The sequence below is a fragment of the Podarcis muralis genome, chromosome 1, assembly GCF_964188315.1.
Source record: "Podarcis muralis chromosome 1, rPodMur119.hap1.1, whole genome shotgun sequence".
Lineage (NCBI taxonomy): Eukaryota > Metazoa > Chordata > Lepidosauria > Squamata > Lacertidae > Podarcis > Podarcis muralis.
Window position 1 is genome coordinate 78,074,760 of NC_135655.1, and position 23,257 is coordinate 78,098,016.

Below are 23,257 nucleotides of genomic sequence, written 5' to 3' on the forward strand. Positions count from 1 at the left end.
AAGGATATGGCAGTGGGCTTATCTACACTGTGCTCTGTAGCTTTCCTAGAGAAAACCCACTCTTTACTGCTGAATTGGAGCAAATGGCAATCTGTGCAAAACCCAAATTGCTGTTTGTTGTGCTTCAGCTTTAAAGAGTGGGTTTTTGCAGGGGAAGCTCCAGGGTGGAAAAAAGAACCCGCTCAGACACATAGCTTTAAAACACAGACCTATGACTGGAAAGTACCGTACAGGGCAAAGGTAAGTATGGATAAGCCTTCAGCCCTAGCAGTGTCACTAACACTTCACTTACATGAGTTTGTAGCAAAATTAGTTTCCCTCCCTTAAATAACAAAATATGATTTAGTATTATAAGCAGACAGCTGAGTATTAAAGAAACCCTGAACTATCATTTCTCTTTTAAGATTATTCTCCCGCTTTCTAAATGAGATTTTTAAAATAGTCTGCTGTACAGCACTTTCCCCCGCCTCCACATTTCTAAAGCAGTCACATGTTTGCTCAGAAAAGTGGGTGAAAGGGCACGGCACTACAGAGCATGTGCGTTTATGCAGGGGGGGAAATGCAGATCACTACTGCAGGGAAAGCAAAAGCTATACAAAATTACGCAAACGAAAAAATGAGGAAGCTTTTATTTGGGTTGCCGGCGTGTCATTTGGCAAAGTGCCCTTGGCCAGGCTTTGCTAAAGGAAGAGTAAAGATTTACACACACACACACACACACACACACACACACACACACAAAAAGGCTTGAGACAATCTCTCCACTTAGCATAGTTCTCCCAAGTTCTCAATGCCAACAGCATCTGTGCTACATCTGAATGATTTCCTCTGTAGTCATACCAATATGCTTCAGGCAAAAATAGCACAATGTGTTCTCAGAAGGAATGGATGTAACTATTCCACCGTCTCAACTGATCAAAGGAGCAATTCAATATGTGTTGCAGTATCAAGTAAAAATGATTTAAAGAGAAGTAGTTACTGCTAATAGCAGTATTAGTTATTTTTTACTAACCTGTAACAAAACACAACATACAAAAAAAAAAAAGCACACAGTCCGGAATATGAAACAGAACAGATTTCATATCTGTAAGAAGCAAAATGTCCAATCTGTGTTAATATATGTATATTGATTACAATTCTGCTACCAACAATGATGGCTATCTTTTAACCCAACATGCCCCTGATCCACACTGAACATCTAGCCCTTCTGAAGACTTTAGTACATGAGACATTAGAAAGCTATGTATTTTATAGCAGCTTCATTAACTTATAACCCCAGAATTTTGGTTTCCCTCCAAACTGATGCCAAAGTTTTGTGCTTAATGAAGCTTTTATATAGCGTCAGAGCTAGAAAGCTAGAACTACAGTCATACCTCATGTTACGTCCGCTTCATGTTACGTTCTTTCAGGTTACTTCCCACGGCGACCCGGAAGTAGCAGAAAGGGTTACTTCCGGGTTTCACCGCTCGCGCATGCGTGCAAAATGACGTCATGCGCAGAAGCGGCGAATTGCAACCCGCGCGTGCACAGACACGCCGCTGCAGGTTGCGCTCTTTTCATGTTGCGAACAGATCCCGTTCGCAAACAGAGGTACCACTGTATTCCATTAGACAACAGGGTGAAGTCCATTACTGTGCCATTTCACTCCACTGTCAAGGAACTGCTTTCTCCCTGTGGATTTAGGTATCCAGTCACTGAACTTGGGCTAGGAAAATCAGAAGATTCCCTGCAGTTTTGGATCCGTTATTACATTCTGCTGATCTAAGTGCCTGCAGTGTTTGCAAAATTCAGGGCAACAAGGACTCATACAATAGGAAAAGACCAATAATGCATTCAAATAATGCAGAAGTGGAGAGCCACATTTCCTCAAGGACAGGCTTCCTCAAACTCGGCCCTCCAGCTGTTTTGAGACTACAATTCCCATCATCCCTGACCACTGGTCCTGCTAGCTAGGGATCATGGGAGTTGTAGGCCAAAAACATCTGGAGGGCAGAGTTTGAGGAAGCCTGCTCAAGGGCAACTTTCAAGAGGTTGCACACCTGTGGTGGGTGCGGTCAGAGCAACAGCTGAATCATACGAAAGTTGGGTGTTTCTGCACAAATACACTGCCTCTCATCAGCAAAACAAAAAAGAGGCATTGTCACAGTTTAAAGACACAATCAAACCAGGCAAAAACACTTGAGGAGGTTGCTGAGCAGGGCAAGTGAGGAGTATGGTCTAGGGAGATTGCCAAGAGATGCACAGAGAGGTCTGGAGGGCTGCATTTAGCCCCCAGGCCTGACACTCAGTACCCCTAAAATAATACAAGCACCATTTAGAAAAAAGCAGAGTAGATGGTAGAAAATGTTTTAGTATTTTCATGGGGAAATAGCATGTTTCGTTTAGTGGCAATGCAATGGCTATGTTTATATTGGTTTTGTATATTTTGACACTGTTTTAAAACAATGTTAAATAACTGCCAGTCTAGAAATAGTTTAAACGTATAAGTTGAACATAGTATCAAAATCCTAATATCCTAGGGTGGGAAGTTCTGGTTAATTTTGCCAGAAGTTTTCCCACCTTCATGTCACTTGTTAAGGCTGTGGTCCTCAACCAAGTGTGGCATAAAGTGAGCGAGCTAAAAAAATAAAAATAATTGGATAAGATCAAAGATGGATGTAGCCTGATCACAAGTATGAAGAAGGTGATCACATTTATTAAGGCACATTCTAAGAACTAGAAGCCTTCAACTAGAAAGAAATAAAATGGGAAAAGGAGCAATGTGGTTGGCATCCACCTGTCTCGAGAGACAACGGAGTGCGCCTCTGAGAATGAAGTCAAACCACTGTGCTAGCAGCACCCAAGTGACCTCTCTGGGGCACAAGCCTGGCCAGTGTGTATGGAGGTTCTCAGCTGCCCAGACGACAAGACCCCTGCCCTCAGCCTCATTGATGTGGTCCAAAGAGCAACACATTTGGCACCAGCCTGGCTGCAGGATTTTCCAGAAGGTGTACACAGTACCATCCAACTGTCTTAGGGACTCCACTCTGAATTAGTGTTTTCTTCTCCAAATGGGCTATCTTCCCAGGTGGACAAGCCCCATCTGCCCCTCACTTTCCTCTACAGAATGTGAAGACCACCTTCTTCCACTGGCCCCACTATTGGTCTCATCTGCTCAATCCACTGGAGCCTGTCTTCAAATGCAAGGGAAGTCTCTAACTCAGCCTTTCTCAACCTGTTGATCCCCAGATGTTGTTGAACTACAACTCCCATCACCCCTAGCTAGCAAGGCCAGAGCTCAGGGATGATGGGAGTTGTAGTCCAACAACATCTGGGGACCCACAGGTTGAGAACCTCTGCTCTAACTCATCAAGGGTTTAAGACCCATCAGCTACCCTCACCTGACTTAGCCGGCTAGTTGAACCCATTCCTGGTGTGTGGCCACTGTCACATGCTAACAGCCTATAGAAGCCACAGGTGAGAGCTGAGTGGGTTGGGGCGAAAGGTGGACAAAATACCCAAGAAAAAGCACAACGCTTCCCCCAAAAGAGGTACTACCATGACTACAAAGAAAACACAGTAGAGAAGAATGCCAACCTGAAAAGGCTTGCACAAGCTAGAGAAGGAAAATGAGTAGAGAGTTACTGGAAACTAATCTATGGCTTGGAACTCTAGAAATATTGTGTGTGCTTTTCTGGAATGAAGCACATTAGATGCCAATGTCAGAGAACTATACTGTACTCAGATTCTCAACGTAGTTACACAGCATCTGCAAGTCACATCATGAGCCAATGGACAAACAGAAACCCTACGTGGCAAGGAAAACAAAGTAGTACAAAACAGCAGGTCAGCCAAGGACAACGACACTGACAGCTGTGCAAGTTCACTTGCGCTTTCCCATCAATAGTCTAAAGGTAAGCAACTCTTTGAAGGCACCCTGTTTTTATCATAACCTGCAATAAATGTTAAAAGGTTAATAGATTAATAGGCTTTACTCAAACCTAGAACAACCGGTTGTTTCTTTTAATGAAAGAACAGGTATATTTTAATGCAAAGCCATATGGGTATGCAGAGATGCTGTTCTCTTTTCCGAAATCTGCAAGCTTCTCATTCACTTCTAGGGGGCAACATAATCAATGTGGCATGCCCCAAGATCCTTTGCACCAAACTGGTACAGAATGCTGTCTGCAACTCAGAAGTGATATGCTGGTATTAGTAATACCCATCCCAGAGAAGGTGGCTAAGACTAAGGGGTTCAGGACATGACTAGAGAAAGCAGAGAGGCTCCCCACTTTAAGTCAGCTGGCCTCTCCCACCACAGGCATGCTGGTAACAGCAAGGTTCTTAATGCTCCTTGAGGTTACAAATTTCTTGCCTTGATTAGAACTGGTATTTCTCCATGGGGTGAATCATAAAATCTAGATAAGAAGTGTACTCCTGATACTGAGCATTGTCAAATTACTGTAAGAGTAGTGGTCATAAAGAATTATCTATTATCTATGTGTTCCTTAGAAAGAACAGACACTAGTTAATAATTACCGCTTCAGTGTGGTTGCTGCCCCATATGTTGCATATGTTAACAGTGAGACCACACAGAAGGTGTCTATTGTTGCCTCCAATGTCAGAACCACTTGGAGTACAGTTTCCCCATTACATACATTACCACGACAGCATGGGAAGCAGCCATGTAAATGCAACACCCATTTTATTAAGGTATGAACTGGCCATAGGTCAGAATGCACACACAAGATCCAGTATGAAAATGCTATCACATTAGATTACTCATAAAAGCGGTTAATAATTTTCAGAATAAGACAATGGGACCACCCCTTCCTTGTTGTAATAGAAACGGGGCTTAGCGTCTGCAGGACATGCTGAAAAGTAAGTTGTGTTTGTTTTTAACTTCACGATAGATAGTAGTAATTTCAATTGCATTTCAAAGCAGTTTTCCTCAGGCTTGTCCTTCACTTATAAATATCCCACTTGAGAATAAAGGAAGAGAACTTTGGCTTTACAACTTTGGGTGTATGCACATAATTCTTAAGAGACCACTGCAAATATTTCTCAAGTTTCAGATATGCAAAGAAAGAGATAGCAGAAAGAATGACAGATTTGAAGAAACACGCACCAAACCACTTTGATTATTTAACTTTTTATGAGTTCCTTTCACTGGTTTACAGAATTCTCCAATAAACAGAAAAAAATCAATAGTTATTCTCTGTATTTAAATAGCCTCATTTTGTAAAAGAATGAACTGTGTTTCCCAAGTACTCAACATAATTACTATGTTACTCCAAAAGAAACAAAAAGGGCGAGAAACCATGGGTATCATGCCAAGGATGGCAGGCACACTGATTAATTTACTGGACGAACAAATCTAACAAGCACAAAAAACATTCAAGTCTAACAAATGTATTATGACATAATTGGTTAATCTCTAAGGGAGGACAAACTCTTGCTTGTATCGGCTACAAAGAGTAATATGGCAACCCATGTGGAAGTCTAACAGGAGATAGAAAGATGTCTAGAACTAAACTTTACTGTCAAATATCAGAATACCCAATTTTATAAAAAGGTTATATAAAAGGAAAATAACTGACTTCCATGAAATATGTCCCCAGATCCTTGGAGCTGGCAGTGAAGACGACTTATCTACAACAACAGGGCACGCTGCTACTTTTGCTTTTGTACAACTAGGTATTTTCCAGAAGCAATTACTGCAAGCAGGAAGACAGCGTCTACTACAGTATTTCCGTTTCTAGCAACGCAAGAAAACATACTTGACCTACAACGAGTTCCCAAAATAGTGCCTTCTTGTGCCTTTTCTTCAGTCCGGCCTCTCATCCCCACCCCCCGTTTTATTAGGCCCTGGTGATTTAATTTTATGGAGTCATGCAATATGTCATCTGAAAGGCACTTCTGCAAAGCAGCGTACTCCTTGAAACCCCGCCCTTCCTCCACAGCAAAGAAAGATCACATGACGGACTCAGAAAAGTAGGCAAAAGGTTACGCTGATGCACACAGCACACCACCAAACTACAAAAGCTCCGCTTGCCTTTCACGCTCTAGCCTTGATTCTGTTTCAACATCCCAATTCTTAGAAATGGGAAGCACCATCAATGTCCCAAGAAAACGATAAAGCACTTTGAATGGCTCACACATACAAAAGGAAATTCACAGTACGACTAAAATACAGCGCTTTCTTAAAGACAAGCTAACCCAGCAGCAAATTCAACCCTCAGATTTATAAAAGTATAACATGGATATACAATATGGGGTGCAGGGAGTGAGAGAATAGGATACACTTCCCTCTCTTGTGCCGCTCATTTCTTGATTATGTCCTTGTCCTGCACCCAAATACTATTCTAGGTCCCAGGGCTTTCAAAAGGACACACATCCATATAACCTTGCATAGGATTAAAAATTCATATAGCACAATCCTATGCATGTTCACTCAAAGACCTACAAAGTTCAATGAGACTCCCATTGTGGATGGAAGAGAAAAGCATGAAAACCTTTTCTGGGAGGTTTCTTGTAACATCTAGGCTTATTTTTACCATTCTTTCTTTCTCAGCATCATGCACTTCGGGTGTCCACCACTCAACTTTGGGAACAGCATAAAGTGCTACCTACCCTTCTTAAAACACAATGCATTCATGAGATGCCCCCGCTTTTCAAATGCTTCATTGTTATGGCCCCCAGCCTCCCTATGCCAAGTGTGCATTGTCTGGTGAAATACTTTATGTATAGCCAAGTACGTGGAAGGCTAAAATCCCACCCTCCCACCCACCTCTGATCAGTGCCAGCCTGAGATATTTTGCTACCGTAGGCAAAGGTCCTGACAGCACCCCAACGTCCGCCCTCCCCACCTCTGGATCCCCACTCCATCCCCACCACTGCAATTATACTCTCACCAGCGACTGTGCCCACACTGCCTCCACAATGCAGTGGCAAGGGCACAGCAGGCAATGGTGCTGTGCCAGCGGTGTGGGAGGAAGCAGTGGGACTAGCTGCGGCGCTTCAGTGGGAGCAGGGAGTGGGTTGGATCTGCCGCCTGAGGCAAATGGTTTCACTTTGCCTCATGCATGGGCCACCCCTGCTGCTGCCACCTTCAAATCTCCCCTGCCTTGAATTCAGCACTGTTGACATTTCAAGGTAATCCACAGTTTTCAAGTCTGGTTTTTGCACAGAAATGGGAAGATCCAATGTGTAAGCTTCCACCTGCCCTATATTAGAATGAAGTGTTTCAGGACTTTCAAAACCTCACGCTAAGATGGTCATTGGCTCCTCTGTTGCAGAGGTGATGCGGCTAGGTCACAGAAATCTCAAGCATTAGTAAGCAGTGAGCACTTGGCTTAATACACATTTGATGGCACTGCACATGTGTTAACACCACAATAACTACTTTTTATTTTGTCCATACTAAGACTATTCCTAACCTGCAGCTATGTGAGGAATCGATTACATGCTTGCAGCTAATATTGGAGACACTTTCCATTTAAAGGTGTGAGAAACAGGATCCTGCTTATACTACCTCACCCAGCTATTCCAGTTATACTAGAACTACCACATTGCTCACGGCAATTTATCCCAAATGTATAGGGCCATGGTCAGGGGGTTGGCGCAGTAAATGATTTTAAAAGAAAATGTTTAGAAATTCCTCACAAGAGCCCACTAAGAAGCCATCATAATGTTCTCTAAGCAGTAGCCAAGATATAAGCTCAGCCATTATTGTGAGAAATTCATATTAAAACAAAAGCTTCCTTAAAACCAAAGTTTGCATAATGCCCTGTGTTTCTTCAGTATTAAATGAAGGTCTACAAGTTCCTGCAAGGCTCAGATTCTTGGCAATATGCACAGCCGCAGGCTCCAGAATTACAGCATTAGTGGTTTATAAGGATAGGTTTACCTGTACACAATGTCCAAAAGATTATGTATTGTTTACCCAATTCCAAAATACACCCCCACTGCTGTCAACTCATTGCTGAAAGCAATGTTCTCAAGAGGTGCAACCAGTTCATTTTTTCCACTATTTGTATTGTATAGCGCTGCCCTTCCTCTGCAAAATGCACCCTAGGGAAACAGAGGGTTGAACTGTACTTGGGAAACATTCTTTATTATGAAAACTACAGCTGCAATTCTACACTTACTTATCTGGGCTCTTGAACCCAACGGGCTTACTTTTGAGACTGAACTATAAACTACCCAGTGATTTTAAGGTGTGTGTGGGTTTTTTTTTACATAAACAATTTGATTGCCTGACTTCTAATGAAGTTTCCCCCAAACCCCCCCCCCCCAATGTTTGTACATCACTGTATGTCATTGATAATATCAAAGGGTATAATCTCCTGTCAAGGTGAGACAACATTTGTTCATTATATGTTGTCAGCCACTCCTTAGAGAAGACCATATTGTGAGCAACCTGGACTTTAAGAGACTACAACGGAGCACTGTTTGCTCAGTAGTTATAATATAATAAAATAATAATAATAATAATAATAATAATAATAATAATAATAATAATAATAATAATAATAATTATTATTTATTATTTGTACCCCGCCCATCTGGCTGGGTTTCCCCAGCCACTCTGGGCAGCTTCCATAGAAACCAAAAAACACTAAAATATCATACATTAAAAACTTCCCTGAACAGGGCTGCCTTAAGTTCTTACTTAGTGGGAAAAGGTTTCACTCCAATGCAAAATACCAGCTAACTTCAAGTAAAAGCTGGAAGGAAAAATAGTATTTTAATAGCACAAGCAAAAGTCCTGCTGTGTTCAGCTGGGCTTGCCTCCAAGTTAAGGGTACACCACGCAAAACTTCAGTCTAAATTTTCGTTTCCTAATCTTGGACAGGGCTCGATGAGCTCAAGGGGAGCAAAGAGTTCTGCTCCGTTAGGCAGCAGAAGACCCTCCTCCTGTCCCAGCTTGCTGCATTAACGGAAGGAAGATTATAAACCGCGATTCTCCAATGGCCCCTCTTGCACACCCAGGAGCCAAGTTACTCCCCACCCTGGGATGTCCTTCCTCCGCTAAGCGCCAGGGAGCCGCGGAAGAGGAAGGCGCTCACGTGGGAAGGGACTCTCTCGCGCACGCCGTCTCTCTCTCCTAGACAGTTCCTCAGACGGCGAGCGGAGCAACCCCCAGGCACGGGAACCCCCGGGCACTCCCCGCCCCAGTATCGTCGCCCCCTCCGGGCCTCGCGTGCTCCTCTAGGTGTGCGCGGGGCCACCCTCCCTAAACGAGAACCGAAAGACACCAACCGCGGGGGGGGGGGCGAAAGACTCAACTTACGGGCTATCCGGCGAGGAGGGAAAGGGGCGCCTCCTCGCAGGCGGCTGTGAGGAGACGGAGAGAGTGCGCGAGGGAAGCCCGCGCGCAGTGCAGCACCCTGGAGCGCCGCCGCTGCTGCTACCGGCTGGGTCCGGATTGGCCGAGCTGTCAGGAGAAGGGCGGGGCCGGGGCCGAGAAACGGGAATTGCCGCTCCGGGCTGACTGGGCGGGGAAGGAGGAGGCAGAGGCAGCAGCGGGCGCAAAGTGCGAAGCCGGAGGAGGAGGCGCGGCAGGGGCGCGTTCGGGCAGGGCGAAGGCAGCAGCGGGGCGGAGCTCGGAGGAGCTGAGAGGGAGGAGGGAGGCGGCCTCTGCCCACGCGCGCGCCTCCCAAAGAAAGAAAGCAAGCGGGGCTCTTCTGGGCTTGGAAGGAGAGAGGAGGGCTCCCTCTTTCTCATACCGGAGCGCGCCTGCACTACTGGTAGTCCAAGGGAAGAGAGCCTCTTTTCCAAGCCTCTTTTCTCTCCCCGCGGAGGAAGCGGCACAGTCCCGCAGTCCCTCCTCAAAGCCCCGGGAATGGAAGCGTGGCGCTCCTGGGCCTGGCGGGGCGGGAGGCGAGGAGGCTTCGGTGTGGAAAGGCAGCGAGCTGCCGGCCTTGACACGGGAGAAAGGCTCTGGGCCTCCGCCCAAGCTGGGCACTCCAGAAAATGAAGCCTTTCGCGGTGCTGAGGAGGAGAACTGCTTTCCCCGACTGCTGCTCAGACATGCCACGCTTAATTGTGTCATGCTAGTAAGGCAGGATAGCATACATGCACAAAGCAATCTTAACCCCCCCCCCCCAGTGTAGAAAGTGCGATTTTTGTAGCTTGCAGCAGAAGAGCAGTGATTAAAGCATTATAGCCAGATGGATGGAATGGATGAAATGAGAACCCACCTGGATCCTCTCCGTATATGAAAACTTCTTTGTACTTTAAATAATAAGAGCCCTGAAATGCGATCCTTAAATTACATTTAGGGACCTCCGTTTAGGGATCGCCAGTGACCGTCAAATACAATGAGGGCATGACAGTCTGGATTAGAGGTTGGGTGAACCATTGTCCTCAGAAGGAAGACAAATGCTTCTGATTCCTCTGTTGAAAAGTGTAGTAGAAACTATTGTCATGGAATGTGGATTTGTAACTTCAAAGTACAGTGTTTGCCTGTCATTTGTGGTTTGAGTAAAATAGTGAAATGGGGTAGCAGACTGAAGCAAACCCCACATTAATACCATCGCTATGGGCCCATTCACAGCCCCTGCAAAAGGTAGATCTGTGTTGTGTGATAAGAGATCTACAATGCTCTTCTAGATCTTTGGGAGTGCATATCCTATCAGCCCCAGTCAGCATTGGACTGGCTTGACTAGGATGGATGGGAGTTGTAATCCAAAACATTGGGGCATTTGAACCATCGTCTCCCAGATTCTGGACCAACACTCTAGATTGTAGGGGTGGTTCGTTGGTTTGGAGGAGATAGTTGGGACATCTTCCCATGTGAGGGGTTGGGGCTCTTTGGTCCTGCTCTAAGAGCTGTCTTTTGCTCTGAGGTGGCTGAGAATATTTTGAGGAATTTTAGTTTTCTGAAGAACACCACATTCCACAACCAGAATCACACAGGTGGGGGGGGGGCATGGCGTGAGAAAGCTGACTGAAGTGGACCCCATATTAACACCATGGCTGAGAGCCAACTCCTAGGCTTCTCTGTCCTTGAACTAGTTTAATTGCCCACAATACAAGAATCAATGCAATGTACCATGGATAGACATTTCACCTTGGGTGACTTCACAGTTTACATGTTTCCAGAGAATGAAATCAAGTTTATTAGCTCTTATGAGCAAGTAAGTTTTTATTTTGCCTAGCTAGTATAAACATCACAATAATTTCTTATCTATTAAACCCATTTTCCTATTTGCAACAGGCAGTTACAGTTCAGAATTAGGATGTCGCCATAGCAACGTACCTTGTAATGAATGACCTGTTTGGAAAGTAGATTGGCATTAACTGAACTGTCACGCTTGCTCAAGAATGTAGGTCAAAGGTACTGGAATTGTTCTAGTACTTGCTCAGCTACTTAGGTTAATAGGTTTTTCTATAAATCTGTCAATATGCAAATACTGCATGACGCCCTTTCATGAAATTACAGGAAACTGCTAGAGAACAACATTACAGCTTCTCCAATGGACGAAAGAGTTAAAAGTTTGAATTGTAAAATGTGAGTTAGCTGCAGTTAGCTGCAAAATGTGGCCACTGGCAAATATAGTAAGAGTGACTTATCACACTTATATCTAATGCATACCACTCAGAGGCCATTGAGCCTTGTCTGACATTGTCCTTAGGCCATACTCTGAGCCTGAGAGGTTGAAAGTCTTGTATTTGTATAGGCCACTGGCCATAACATTTTGAAATGCCTCTCTATGCCTTAGTAGAACGTGGCCTAGGTGATGTTTGGGATGCTCTTGGTTTTGCTGCAGAATGGGGCAGTGCACCCAGGATGGCAGATGTAGGGAGTCTATGACTCTCCAGAGCTTGTTGACTACAACTCCCATCTGTCCCGACCACAAGCATTGGCTACGCTGGCTGGGGCTAATGGGAGAAGGAGTCCATCAACATCTGGAGTAGCATAGGTTCCCCATCCCTGCACACTTTGGGACAAAATAGCCACGTGGAAAATCCAGCTACATTGTGTGATCAACATCTGCTAGAAGCTTTTCTTGTGTTATATGTGTACACTGTCAGCAGGTTACTATGATTTATGTTCTAAGCATGCCAAAATAATAATTGCAAACTAAACAAAGAAATAAAACACACACAACCTCATCCCCAATGCTCTGTTACGTTTGAGGTCTTAACCTACAAATGCCTGCCTTGTAATGTCAACCCACCATTATACATGAAAAAAGGATGATGCCTTATACAGTACTGGCCCACCCAGCTCAGTATGGTCTATACTGACTGGCAGCAGCACTCCAGGGTTCCGGACGGGGGACATTCCCAGGCCTACTTGGAGATACCATTGGGGACTGAGCCTGGGACCTTCTGCATGCAAAAGGTGTGCTATATCGCTCAGCTACAGCCCTTCCACTAAATATTCTAGTTCTTGAGGTTCTGAATAAAGAGCTGATTTAAATAGGAACACAGGAACATGCCTCCTACTGAGCCTGGCTGCTGATCTATCTAGCTCAGTATTATTGTTTACACTGATTGGCAGCCACTCTTCAGGGTTTCAGGCAAGGCGTGTTCCTGGTTCTACATGGGAGAGCCAGAGCTCTTCCACTTGTGGCTTTGATCAACCTCCAGTGCAGTGACTACACACACCCTATATTTCCTATTAATCTGTTGCCAAGTTTGATGCTTATCTAGGATAATCTGGTTGTGAACCAGAGCTCTGTGGGTTACCATGTCTCATTGCTCCCCTGCCTATTTATCCTTCTGTTATTGGTCTTTGCTGAGCTTTGGAAACATGGCGATTATTTGCTCCTACAACCTGGAACATGGTGACTGAGTACCCACACAACCTGAAGACAGCCCCTGGGAAGCACAAGATTGAGGCAGACCACATGAAGATATAATCAGCTGTTGATCTGCTATTACTGCTAAGTGCTGTGTCTTTTTGAGAGCTTTCTTCATGCATCAGCACCCCAGCCAAAGTGATGAGTTGGTTGCACTTGAAGAGTTACACACCAATGCACACACCACAGCAGTATCTGCATCATCATCACAAAAAAGCAACTGCATAGTCATGCATGCTACTTGGGAGCCCGTCTTAGGCAGCCTAGCCTGCATGCTTGTCAAAAATACTGTGGGGGCGTGGAGAGAGAGAAACAACTGATTCCTGACTTTGCCCTCACTGCCCTCCCCAAAGGAAAGTGCCTGCTTTCACTCAAGCAGATTAAAGAACAAATTGCCTTAAAAATGTTTTTATGGAAAGATTTTCATGGATAATAAAGGCACATATAACGTCTCTGTTTTCAGTTCATAGAGTCCTGCCTACAGATCAGTTACACTTGATGTGAGACATTGCTGTCATAGGCTATGTGAGGTTGGGCAGGGGGAGAAAGGGGGGGGGGTAATGATTTTTCCTGCTTTTGCATAGTTTGTGGTCAGGGTTTTGTGTCATTGTCATGTGGATAGGTTCCTCATCAATTTGTTTATTAGTTTTTGTTGGTGGTGAGAGAGATGGAGAGCCCAAGGCATGGTTGGTTGCAGAACAAGTTGCCTTTTAAAGAGTAGGACTCAGCCCTTGCAGACATGCGGGGTGGGGGAGAGTGCGGTATGGAGATGTTCCCCCCCCCCCGTTTCATTTTATTCATTTTCAATTATCACAGGGCTCCACTTCTACTAGTCTCCCATATGAGCAGAATGCAAAGGGTTAGTAAGAGCATTAAAATACCTTCGGGCATTTAACAAAGTGACAAAGTCATAGGGATGGAATTAATGTCTGCAATTCACTCTTGACTTCTTTGCAAACAGCAAAAGGACAATGCCAGCCAGTAACACTGCTTTAAACTACTTTCTACAGCTGCTGGTTTGCCATCAATACCTGTACTTGTGGCAAATGTCATCATCCAAAGAAACCAGAATGAATCCCCCACCCGTTTCGCCAGGAAGCAATAGCTGCCTGGGCTGTTTCTGAACTATAATGCAGCCAAAACCTAGATCAAGGTAATGACAAATAAAACGCCACTCCAACTTAATAATGAAAGCTGCAGCTGATGTTGCAGCTAAATCCCATTAGCCACTGTATTCTTGCCAGCCTTTTATGTAGTTTAGGAAGCAAATCCTTTAAACAATTATATCTTTGGAAGAGGTAAAAATAAGGCAGCATGGGTGAAAGAATGGGAACCTTTCAAGAGTCTTCTTGCACCCTGGTCCTTACGTGCACATGCTTGCTAGAAGTAAGTCCTACTTAATTTTACGTGGCTTCACTGTCAAGTAGCTGTGCATCCCACAATACATGAACTAGCAATATCAGGACACACACACACACACCCTGCTGCAAAGCTAGAGGTGTCCTGATTTCTACTGTGTACATATGTGGGGCTCTCATCCCTATCTGCCTTCACAGCTTCCCCTCTTGCAACTAGCAACGGGAAAGCACCACTGGGACTCACAGGGTTGTTTAGGTGGATGAAAGTCCTCATGCTTACCTATGTTTTGGGTTTTTAAAATAAAAATAAAAATGGGATGGCTATTTCGTTTATTCAGCCGTATCTAGGGAGATTATGAGACAGGAGGAGCTGGAGTTGGAAGAGTGCTTGGAAGCTCTATTGCCAGAAGGGTGGGAGCTGGTGGTGACTCAGGGAATCATTCATAGGGTGGAGGACATTTGTCAGAGTGAACTGTAAGCGTGCCAGCAGATGCCACAATATGCACCGAGGAGCTCCTGGTATATAAGTCCTTTACCCAAAAGATCATATTTGCTTTCTATCCTTTTCCATTTCTACCCGTTGTACTTCCACTTCTGGATTGTCAAGTAATTGGTTTCACATGGCATGGGAAACACAGGACTAACTGTTCACTGTCTGCAGAATGAAATATGTGAAATAGCCCGAGGAAATCCTTTTTGTTGTTGCCTAAGGGCTGAACTACATGTGACTATTAAATACAGTACATCTTTGCATCTAACATGCAGGTGGGTTTTTAGTTTCTTTTTCTTTTTAAAAAAATGCAGATTGCTCCAGTGGGGGTGGGAGTAACTTAACCCTTTTCTCGCCATCTTCCTTCCTTACCAAATTTCCTCTTTTGAAGCGGATATTCCTCTTCTGAAGTGGATAATTCTAATCAAAATTATAGATAAATGCTGCCAGGCTTCTCCAGCAGCAAAGTCGAGCTGGGATGGGGAAGTAGAAATCTGTCACCTCATCAGTAATGTTATGCTACCCTCACACAAATTCTTTGAAACACTTCTGAAAATCCCACATCCATGGTTGCCTTCATGAAAGTGGGGAGATAATGTAATGTCTTGTTTTGCTCTAAAGGCCTCACTGAAACTCTTGCTGAGTGCTGTGGAACTTCAGAATCTTCAAACCTTGTTGCTCTGATTGTGCACTGGCAAAAGTTGTTTAATGTTAACTTCTTATTTACTGTGAAATTCTCACTGAATTACTTTGAACTACATGACCAAATCAGAAGACCGGTGTCACTTCCAGGCAGTGCCTTTCTTTTTTGGCAAAATAAGTAAATGAGGTGCTGGTTCCCACTTCTCGATAAAAGGCTGGTGGGTGCCAGCACAAAATGGCTGCCCTGGGCAGGAAAACAGAGGTAACAGTACTCTGTACCAGTGAGTATATGGAGACATGGGAGCTCTTTGCCACACAAGCCTAATGAGTTGCAATTAGTGCTCCTTTGGTGTAATGCTTCGGACTGGGGAGATCCAGGGTTAAATTTCACTCAGCCATAAAGCACATACCTCACAGGGTTGTTGTGAAGATAAACTAAGGCAAAGGAGAACTATGTACACCGTCTTAAGCAGCTTGGAGAAAAGGTGGAATATAAATGTAACAATCTTCTTTGGCGATCACTCGTAGCTGAGTAAGATTGTCTTTCATAAACACTGTTTTCAAAAGTGAGTCCATAAGTGACTGTGGAGGCCAATTCTGGATCCATATGTCCTTCCATAGTAGGGACATAGGTTTCTGGGCAGGAGTTGATCATGGTGAGACTTTAAAATGTAACAATAATACTTATAAAATGGCAGGTGCATATTTGCTGAAACACGTACCTTCCTTGAAAGTTGGTATGTATGTCCATAATATGCCAATCCTGCCTCCCCACCCCAAACCTTTTTCTTATTAATACCTACCGGTACATGAAACAGTTTTTGGACAAAAATATCAGCAGGTTGTTAGGTAGTTCCTAGTGCCATCTAGTGGACAGAATCATAATGAAATTGCTTGATGGTAACCCATACTTCACAGTGGGAAGGAATACGGTATACAGTGGTACCTCAGGTTACATACGCTTCAGGTTACATACGCTTCAGGTTACAGACTCCACTAACCCAGAAACAGTACCTCGGCTTAAGAACTTTGCTTCAGGGTGAGAACAGAAATTGTGCTCCGGCGGCGCAGCAGCAGCAGGAGGCCCAATTAGCTAAAGTGGTGCTTCAGGTTAAGAACAGTTTCAGGTTAAGAACAGACCTCCGGAAAGAATTAACTACTTAACCCAAGGTACCACTGTATGTATATTGAAATAGACATTTGAAAATCTGTATAGGTTAGTTGTTAGTTGTCCTCACAGAGGTACAATCCACAAGGTACCCTGGGAAGAGAAATGGATGGTTAAACCACTCTCTCTGTGAGGGGAATAGGGGTCTCTTAACAACTTTCAGGATCCCTAACACACTGTAGGATTCCCAAGATTCTTTGTGCTGTCAATGTAAGGTGAACATGTGGCCTTAGTTGTTTTGTGATGCTTCGCCAATGCTATCACATTATCACTATCCAGAGGGGCTATAGGCTTTTTATCACACATATGGGTGGTCATATAAGATACCGCTTTCAAATACTGTTTGCACCTGCAGATGTTTTGGAGTGGCATCATTTCCAATCAGTGCATATTCTGTAAGTTCCTGCTGAAACCTCATAAATTTTCATACCCCAAATGTTCATGGAGAGGTGGGGAGGGGTTGTCCTGCTTTTGTTGTGCTATAGCCACCCACCTCTGGGCAAACGTAGGATTTAGTGGACATTGGGCTACTGAAGCAGCAGTAGCAGTGCATCTTCTTCCCAGGTGTGATTCTTCTTTAAAACTGCTTGGTGAATATATTTTGAATTAAAAGGCCCTTTTCTGCAACTTTAACAGCCTGGGAACTAAAGTTGTTTTACAGTTATTGTGAAATGCCTTCGAGGAAATTCTGTTTTTGAAAGGCAGGTCAAAAGTCCCTGAAAAATTAATCAGTCAGTGTTCAGTGTATTGAACAACAAACTAAAATTGAAACTATAGCATTATTTTCCAGGGTAATATTATACTATTTTTCATGTTTAAACAGTATCTTTAGTTTTTTATCATGACTAAAATGAAATATTTTTATGTAAAAGAAGGCATTTAAAGGGGGAGGGATCTATCAGACAACATGAGGAATGTAATTAATATTTTGGAAAAGTTACAAGTGAACATTAACACAAAAGTTGTTTTGATATTTGTAGACGCGGAGAAAGCCTTTGACAACATTTCTTGGAGCTTTATGAAGAAAAATCTTCAGGGGATGGGGGTTGGACAAAACTTTGAGAATGGTATAAGTGCGATTTATTTTGAACAAAAGGCTAAACTGATAGTTAATAATATAGTGACAGAAGAATTTAAAATTGAGAAAGGGACACGACAAGGCTGCCCAATTTCCCCACTGCTTTTTATTTTGGTCCTGGAGGTTTTGCTAAATATGATCAGAAGGGACCAGTGGATTCAAGGTATTCAGGTCGGAGCTAAACAATACAAACTTAAAGCCTTTGCAGATGATCTTGTACTGACGTTACAGGAGCCAGTATCTAGTACTAATAGGGTACTAGAATTACCGTAATTTTCGCTCCAAAACACGCACTTTTTTGCTCCTAGAAAGTAAGGGAAAATGCCTGTGCGTGTTAAGGAGCGAATGCACTCGACTGGATCCATGGCTGCCGTCAGTCAAGCAAAGCAAGCTTTGCTTGCTTTACAGCCAGGAGGAGGGGGAGGAGCCGAGGAGGGAAGGAGGGAAGGAGAGCCATGGCAGCAAAGCGGGCAGCAGCCGCTTACACGCGAGGAGGGACAGACGGGAGCCATAGGGAGCCGGAAAAGCGCCGCGTAGCCAGCAACAGCTGCTGCAGCCTCAGCTAGCAACGCTCTCTAAACGGAGCAATGAGGCTGCAGAGGGACGGCAGGGCACAGGAGGGCTCTGAGCCACGAGCGCAGTGAAAACCAGTAAAAAAGTTTTTAAAAAGGCTGCTGGGGACAGGAGGGCACGGGATGAGGGAGAGAGGGAAATTACGATTCTCCCAGCGTCTCAGCTGATCCGCTGAGCAGGACTTGGGTTGCAGGGGATTCGCCGTTAGCTGCGTAAAGCAGCAAAGAGGGAGAGAAGGAGCAAAGTGGGAGAGGAAAGGAGCTGCTTACACTGCTGTAAGTGGCTGCTGTCTGGTTGGCTCCTTTAAAGCAACAGTGCTCTTTCCCTCCCCCCTCCCCTCTCAGCTCGCCGAAAAGCTCCTTTTCCACACACCCCACTCGAGCTCCTTCTCCCCTTAAATCCCTCTCCTGCATCATTAGCCACATCCTTTTCCACACACCCCACGCGTGTTCCTTCTCCCCTTAAATCCCTCTCCTGCATCATTAGCCACATCCTTCTCCACCCACCCCACGCGTGTTCCTTCTCCCCTTTAACCGCTCGCCTGCATCATTAGCCACATCCTTCTCTACACACCCCACGCGTGTTCCTTCTCCCCTTAAATCCCTCTCCTGCATCATTAGCCACATCCTTCTCTACACACCCCACGCGTGTTCCTTCTCCCCTTAAATCCCTCTCCTGCATTATTAGCCACATCCTTCTCCACCCACCCCACGCGTGTTCCTTCTCCCCTTTAACCGCTCGCCTGCATCATTAGCCACATCCTTCTCTACACACCCCACGCGTGTTCCTTCTCCCCTTAAATCCCTCTCCTGCATCATTAGCCACATCCTTCTCTACACACCCCATGCATGTTCCTTCTCCCCTTAAATCCCTCTCCTGCATCATTAGCCACATCCTTCTCTACACACCCCACGCGTGTTCCTTCTCCCCTTAAATCCCTCTCCTGCATCATTAGCCACATCCTTCTCTACACACCCCATGCATGTTCCTTCTCCCCTTAAATCCCTCTCCTGCATCATTAGCCACATCCTTCTCCACCCACCCCACGCGTGTTCCTTCTCCCCTTTAACCGCTCGCCTGCATCATTAGCCACATCCTTCTCTACACACCCCACGCGTGTTCCTTCTCCCCTTAAATCCCTCTCCTGCATCATTAGCCACATCCTTCTCTACACACCCCACGCGTGTTCCTTCTCCCCTTAAATCCCTCTCCTGCATTATTAGCCACATCCTTCTCCACCCACCCCACGCGTGTTCCTTCTCCCCTTTAACCGCTCGCCTGCATCATTAGCCACATCCTTCTCTACACACCCCACGCGTGTTCCTTCTCCCCTTAAATCCCTCTCCTGCATCATTAGCCACATCCTTCTCTACACACCCCATGCATGTTCCTTCTCCCCTTAAATCCCTCTCCTGCATCATTAGCCACATCCTTCTCTACACACCCCACGCGTGTTCCTTCTCCCCTTAAATCCCTCTCCTGCATCATTAGCCACATCCTTCTCTACACACCCCATGCATGTTCCTTCTCCCCTTAAATCCCTCTCCTGCATCATTAGCCACATCCTTCTCCACCCACCCCACGCGTGTTCCTTCTCCCCTTTAACCGCTCGCCTGCATCATTAGCCACATCCTTCTCTACACACCCCATGCATGTTCCTTCTCCCCTTAAATCCCTCTCCTGCATCATTAGCCACATCCTTCTCTACACACCCCACGCATGCTCCGTGTCCCTTGAATGCTTTTCCTTCCCTCCCTACTTAAAACGTGGTTACAAAGCACGGATCCACATGGATCCTCAGGATTTTTGCACTGGGTCACCCCAGGTTCACCATCAGATCACATAAAATGTCCATGGCTACAGCCTGCACAAAAAAAAATCACGCACCCACTGTTTCATGGGGCTGCAACGGCGCAAAAACGTGGTTACAAAGCATGGATCCACATGGATCCACAGGATTTTTGCATTGGGCTACCCCAAACTCACCGTCAGATCACGTTTGTGGCCACAGCATGAACCACAAAAATCATACATCCACTGTTTTGTTTAGAATATTTTTTTCTTGCTTTCCTCCTCTAAAAACTACGTGCGTGTTATGGTCAGGTGCGTGTTATAGAGCGAAAAATACGGTAATTCAGGAGTTTGGTCAAGTGGCAGGCTTTAAGTTAAATAAGTCAAAAACTAAGGTCTTGGAGAAAAATTTGACACCGATTGAAGGAGAGAGGTTTCAGAAAGAGACAGATTTAACATTGGTAAAGAAGGTTAAATACCTGGGGGTGAATATGACTAATAAGAATGTGAATCTATTTAAAGATAATTATGAGAAATGTTGGTCAGAAGTCAAGAAAGACCTAGAAATCTGGTCAAATTTGAAGCTTTCCTTGCTTGGTCGAATTGCTGTTATAAAGATGAATGTATTGCCGAGAATGTTGTTTTTGTTTCAATCACTGCAAATTATTGACAAGATGGACTGTTTCAAGAAGTGGCAAAGAGACATCTCTAGATTTGTCTGGCAGGGCAAAAAGCCCAGAATAAAATTTAAGATACTTACTGATGCTAAAGATAGAGGGGGGTTTGCCCTGCCGGACCTTAAACTCTACTATGAATCAGCAGCTTTTTGCTGGCTGAAGGAATGGCTGCTTCTTGAGAACACTGACATTTTAGATCTTGAAGGTTACGATAATGTATTTGGGTGGCATGCATATCTGTGGTATGGCAAGGTTAAAGCGCATAAGGCATTTAAAAACCATATTGTCAGGAAAGCACTTTTTAATGTTTGGATAAGATATAAAGATTTTTTGGAGAATAAAACTCCAAGGTGGTTATCACCTATGGAAGCGAAAGCCTTGAAAAAAATTAACATGGAGGCCAAATGGCCAAAGTATTGTGAAATTTTGGAACAGGATGGTGACAAGCTGAAATTGCAGAGTTATGAGAAGCTTAAAGGGAAGGTGCGAGACTGGTTACATTATTTTCAAATAAGAGAGGTTTATAATCAAGATAAAAAAATTGGTTTCCAGGTGGAAAAATCAAAATTGGAAACAGAACTGTTAGAACCCAATGCTAAGATACTACCAAGAATGTACAATTTGCTACTGAAATGGAGTACGGAGGAAGAAACGGTAAAATCTGCTATGATTAAATGGGCACAAGATATAGGATATAATATTATGTTTGCTGACTGGGAGCAGTTGTGGACCACTGGGATTAAATCTACGGCATGTAATGCTCTTAGAGAGAATATTATGAAAATGATGTACAGGTGGTACATGACCCCAGTCAAGCTTGCAAACATTTATCATTTGCCTGATAACAAATGTTGGAAATGTAAAGAAACTGAAGGTACATTCTTTCACCTTTGGTGGACGTGCCCGAGGATTAAGGCTTTCTGGGAGATTATTTATAATGAATTGAAAAAGGTATTTAAATACACCTTTGTGAAGAAACCAGAGGCCTTTCTCCTGGGCATAGTTGGCCAATTGGTGTCAAAGAAGGATAGAACTTTCTTTATGTATGCTACAGCAGCAGCAAGAATACTCATCGCAAAGCATTGGAAGACACAAAGGGATACAAAAAAGGGAGGCGTGAGGAAGTTGGGAAAATAAGTTATCAAAGATAAGAAATTAGAAAAGAGAGATCTGTGTTTTACCTCTTTGTGTGAGTATTGACTTTCTTCTTTCTTTTTATTTTTTCCCTTGGTAGGTTAAATGTCTGTATTTTTGTATTGTGAAATTTTGTATGTTTTATATTCCATTTGTGTTTATATTGTTTTTGTGGTTGTCTTTTCCCTATTGTTAAACTTAATAAAATATTATTTAAAAAAAAAAATTAAAGGGGGAGGGAGGCATTATTGTAGACTGGAATTGTAGCAGGAATAAACACTGTTGCTTGCATTTAACCAGTTTGTTGAGGATTTAGGGAGACTAATATATAAACACTGTCATATTTTTCAGAACCAACACAGTTCCAAACACAGTTGCAGAAGGTTAAGCTTCTTGTCTACACTTCATGCAATCTGACCTCAGATTCCGTCAAAGGGGCCAGCTTTCAAATATATTTTTGTAGTAGGTGAACTGTTGTGAAGTGTTCAATGGACTTTGTCCTTATGCAAACGGAAACTGAACTGGTGGCATCAAGTTTGCCCCTGGTGTAATATGTCTGACTCCTGCAGTTTTGTGGAAGGAGCAGCTTTGACGCATTAAAGCTGAAAAGCATGACGCTGATAAAGATCCAAAAACCAATACATAGTTTTGTAACCACTGGCTGTAAACATGTTTTGCAAATTATCTATAGGTGCGTACACAAAGAATTTACTGCAGTGCACTTTGTACACATTGGCTTTTTCCTTTTAAATGAAATCACATGAACTTTGGATAAATGTCCACATTTCCCAAAATGTTTTTTAAATACTGTAAACATGGCAGTGGAGAAAATGAGCCAATCCGTCACTTGTTGCCTGCGTCATGGCCCTGAATACATTGTAAAGAAAATGTAGTGATTCAAATATCAAGAGAAAAACCAACTTCCACTTTCAAAAGAGCTATCAGTAGTTACTGATAGCTTTCTGGTTTGGTTTTTTGTTATAAAATGAAAGAGTTGAAGTGGACATGTATCCTTTACAATCTATTCTCAGTGATCTGACAGATACTTTTTCACTTTATTTTGTACTTGTTCCCATTATTATATTTTCAACTTTTTACTTCACAGGCATGTGCACTGCCCCAAAGAAAATAAATGATAAATTGATGATGAAACAACACTAGTACATCAGCCACATGATGATATGGAAGCATTGATCTGAGGTGTGGGGGGGGGGGTTGGGTTTTTTTTTAAGCTATCAGTATTACTAAAATTATCTCCAAGAAAACAGGTCGTGTGCTGGGACTGGAGTGAAGGCTTCAATGAAACTTGAACTAGCTGGAACAATTGACCCTAAAATTATTTTTGTGATACAGAAAAAATCCATTTAAAAAGATGAATCATTCTAAATTATTCATTTGATCTTAAATATCTGTTTAAGGATTAGCATTTGTCACTCTTTGATGCTAATGTATAACTTTGGATCCTAACGTTCAGTAAGAAACTTGAGGATCAGCTTTTTTACCAGGTGACCCATGGATAGTTTCCAAACTATGTTCCGGGATTCCTTGGAAG

General features: G+C 43.8%; 1 protein-coding gene across 2 annotated transcripts in view; it reads right to left on the reverse strand.

Annotated features, from left to right (window-relative positions):
- CPT1A (carnitine palmitoyltransferase 1A) overlaps positions 1 to 9,464 on the reverse strand; it is a 50,467-nt gene extending 41,003 nt beyond the window's left edge. The window contains exon 1 of one of the 2 annotated variants that reach the window (XM_028735929.2): positions 9,275 to 9,464. The gene's annotated coding sequence lies outside the window, so the exon portion shown is untranslated. The remainder of the gene's footprint in view (positions 1 to 9,274) is intronic. The other variant, XM_028735941.2, reaches the window with a different exon arrangement.
- Positions 9,465 to 23,257: the final 13,793 nt, after the last annotated feature.